Source organism: Vulpes lagopus, chromosome 17, assembly GCF_018345385.1.
Source record: "Vulpes lagopus strain Blue_001 chromosome 17, ASM1834538v1, whole genome shotgun sequence".
Taxonomy (NCBI): domain Eukaryota; kingdom Metazoa; phylum Chordata; class Mammalia; order Carnivora; family Canidae; genus Vulpes; species Vulpes lagopus.
In genome coordinates, this window is record NC_054840.1 from 21856728 (window position 1) to 21860484 (window position 3757).

A 3757-nucleotide genomic window follows, 5' to 3' on the forward strand; every position below is an offset into this window, starting at 1 on the left:
TGTCATTGTAGAACTGAAGATAATTTGTCTCAGTCTATCCTACAGCTAACAATTCTCAAACGAGCACAAGTGTGGCTGAGATCAAAAGCAGAAGCACTAAACTAAACTTGAAGGTGGCATTTGCTGACCTAAACCTGGGGCAGGAAGTCTAAACTCTGAGCACAAGATCCCCAGTCAAATAGGTAAATAATTTCTTTGGCACCACAAAGGCTTTCCCTCTAGAGCACGGGGGACTGGGAGAGGTGGTTGAAGGTTAATCCACAAGATAAATTGGGCTCAAGAATGGAAGTACACGCTGCTCTTGGAACTTTTTAGATCTGGATTTAAGACAAGTAGAGTCACCTGTAAGGTTGGCAAGACATATTTCATGCTTGTAGAAGCAGGATAAGACATGTTTGGAGTCAACCACAGGAAGAAGTTCCCACGAGACAGAGTGTGGCTCCGAACTTTCGAGCAATCTGAACTATTCAAGCTTGGAGTCAGGTTGCCTCTGAGAAAGAAAGCTCCTCACTCCAGCCCCCGTTCAACAGAGGCTATTGAGGGGGATGCTGAAGGAGAAGAGTCAAGCTGAGAGGGGCTGCAGACCAGATAGGGCCTCTTGTGGTCAGCCACACCTGAAAAGTCTCTCCAAGAGTCTAGAATTCCTTTTCCCATGGAGCAAAGATTCTGGGGGAGTCGTAGGAGGCAGAAAGACGATGGGCAGGGCAGAATGGAAAATCCTTGAGCGGCCTCACCTTTCTTTCCCATCATAGGACAATAATGGGATCCTGCTCACAGGGAAATGAAAGGGCAACAACTTTCCAAGGCAATAAAAGGAACTGCTGCTAGTTCTATATTCAGGCAACATGTGGAAGTCCTTGCTTTCAGATGAATTAGGGGTTTTTGCTTTTGTTTTTGTTTCTGTTTTTCAGTACAAAGGCTTCTATGGCTAAAGTGATGTGATCCAGACTGTGCAGCTGGGTTGTCCAATGGTAGGTAGTACTGGGCTTGGAGGCCTACCTTCCGCAGCTTAACAAGTACAGTACTGGTGTGGACCACAGTGGAGGGTGGTGATGTTGAGGTGGCTGTAAAACTTTTCATAATATTTGTGCTGGTGCTTTGAGAGACCAATGGGATCCTTGTAGAGTGTCCCACTCTTAAAACACTCCATGAAATACTAATTGCATAAGATCCATGTTCTATGGCCAACTTAGAGGACTGTTGCATATCCATAGCCCCCTTCCCCTGAAGATTTGCATGCAAAAGCTCCGAGGATGGCTGGAGCAAAGCAACTGTTTCATTTTGAATAATCTTGCTTTTTTTTCTAACTTTTTTGGCCATGGCAACCATTTTAATCTAATGCTACTATCATCCTGGGGACCAATGCTCTGTAACAAGTACTCTGGATAACATCTTTGGGTCATCCCATGGATTTGGCAGTCACTGATGCAGGGACCAACAGACTGTTAGAACTGAAAGAAACTCAGCATTTAATGTCATCCCTCTATTTTTTAAATAACGAAAGCCGAGGCCCAGGGAGTTCTATAAAAGTAATGACCAACAGCCATTGACCCTGACCTACAAAAGACCTGAAGTTTAAAAATGTCAAAGAATGACTGTGTAGCATGAAGTCATGGATTTTGATGTAATATTATATTATACATAAGGGTAGATGTGACTTACAGGAATACTGGACTTGGACCTAACTTCGTATTGGGGATTTCTGTCCTCCCCATTGTCACTGTTTGGGTCCATTATTCCACTTTTATTAACACTGGGCACTCTGCTCTCTAAACTGGGGAGGATAATGCTTGTCTGGCTGATTTCACAAGTTCTGGTGAGAATCAAGAGAGAGAAAGGATGTGAAAGTGGCTTATAAATTATCAGGCACTATATAAATGGTGGAGGCCCTTCCTTCTCCTAAAGTGTTGATGCTTTGGCTGGTCATCAGGAGGATGAATGGATTTTTCCTTTGCTCACCTGTTTCATGAAGATGGCCTGCATCACTATCTCCATAGGTCTCATCTTTTATCTACTTTCACGGGTTAATGTGGTGACTCATGTGTGGAAGCTCTTGGCAAAGTCACTTGTCCCCTAGAATGGGACGTGGAATCAATGACTTTACACTCATACGCAGCCAAGTTGACTGGCCAGGGAAAGCAGAAAGTTATGAGTAAGGCCAAACTCTTAGCAGAGTTTTAGATATTTGGCTGCTAATTCTCACAAACACCTGTGAAGAAAACAAAGGCCTCCAAATCCTGTGTTGTCAGGACTAAAAAAAAAAAAAAGAAGAAGAAGAAAATGAAGAGGCTAATAAGATCATCACCAAAAGAAGAGAGAGCAGAAGAGACAGAATGACTTGGTTGATGAAGTCTTGGCATCTTATATTTGGAATGTTATTGATGATCTGAGTGTAGTATATGAGGGCTTAAGTGAAATGAATTGGTGGTTTCAGTTCCGGATATGGTATGCAAAGAAAAAACAATCACTCTGAAATTTAGAGCTTCCTCGTCTGTGCTTCAGGAAGCCGCACACCTGAAGCTGAGCGTGGAAACTGACTCATTTCTAGCCCTTTGAGATTAGCCTCTCTAGCCCCCAGACTGTGGGTAGAATTTAAGGCCTAATGGGGAACCAGAATTGAGTCTGGCCAAACCTGGAGAAGGAAATCAGAGGGAAGGTTGTTAGATGCACAGCTCTTTTAGAAGGCTTGGCCTTCCGGTAGTTTCTACAGGCAACAGACCTTCTGGATAAACTATCCCTTAAGCTTTTTGGTACAGTTGCAGTGTTGAGGGTAGGTGGGCGGTCTGAAATGGGAGAAAAGCAAAACACAAATGCAGCGCTTTCCTTATTTTCACAGTCACATTAAAGCAGGTTGGCTGACTGACCCACTTGGGGGAACAACATGACCGTGAGGCTGCGTGTAAAGGGTATCGTGTGCTTTCACTCCAGCAAGCTCTAAGAAGCAATGAGCTGTTCTTCCTGACCGTCCCAACAATCTGTGGATTTGGTATTCTTTCTGTGTGCCCGTCAAGTACGGGGAGATGCCAAGAAGAGGCAATTTAAATAAATTATTTAAAAAGAAAGGTATATTAGAGTTCATACTTTCCCTATTGTCTCTTTAGATCTCAAATACAGCTGCAGGTGATGTGGTGGTCAAACTGAGGCAAGGAACTTGGGATGATGAAAAGGGGCTCAAATCTTGTAGAAATGACCATTTCAAGCTTGATCCTTTACCTTAAATCAGTAGTTTCCAGACTTTCTGCAGCTCATCACAGCAGAGAAATAACCGCTAAGATGACTTTTTGCTCCAATCAGATCGACACATTTAAAAAAAATGCAGTTTGTTTGAGGACAATGAGAAGAACACTGGCTCACGTGAGAAGTCAAGAAACAAGAGGATGCTGGGGGTGCAGCAGCAGAAGACCTGGCTTAGGGTCAAAAGATCTGCGTTTATGAATTCTGGACCTCTGGTGGGCCACTGAAGCTCTCTAAACCTCAGTTTTCTCACTTGTAAAACGTGAACACTAATCACAAAATGAGAGCACATGTTTGAAGGCACTCACCTTAGAGATGGTGAGGGCTAGACAAAGGCTCATAGCTATGACCACATTAAGCTCTATTTTTGTTAGAAGTGAAATTTCAGACTTCATCATAGGATCACCAATAATCTTCCAAAATTTCCCATCTGCAAGGCACTTAATGAAACATGCAGTCCACATGATCGATTTATTCTCTTGCCACTTCCAAAAGTATTTAAAGTAACTTATTAGATATAGAG

The 3757-nt window shown here is 43.0% G+C and overlaps 1 long non-coding RNA gene across 1 annotated transcript; it reads left to right on the forward strand.

The window, feature by feature from the left end:
• LOC121477527 lies at positions 1-3062 on the forward strand. Its single transcript, XR_005984283.1, has 3 exons — positions 1-182; positions 912-971; positions 2837-3062. It is a non-coding gene; the product is annotated as an uncharacterized LOC121477527 (long non-coding RNA).
• The last annotated feature ends 695 nt before the right edge of the window (positions 3063-3757 follow it).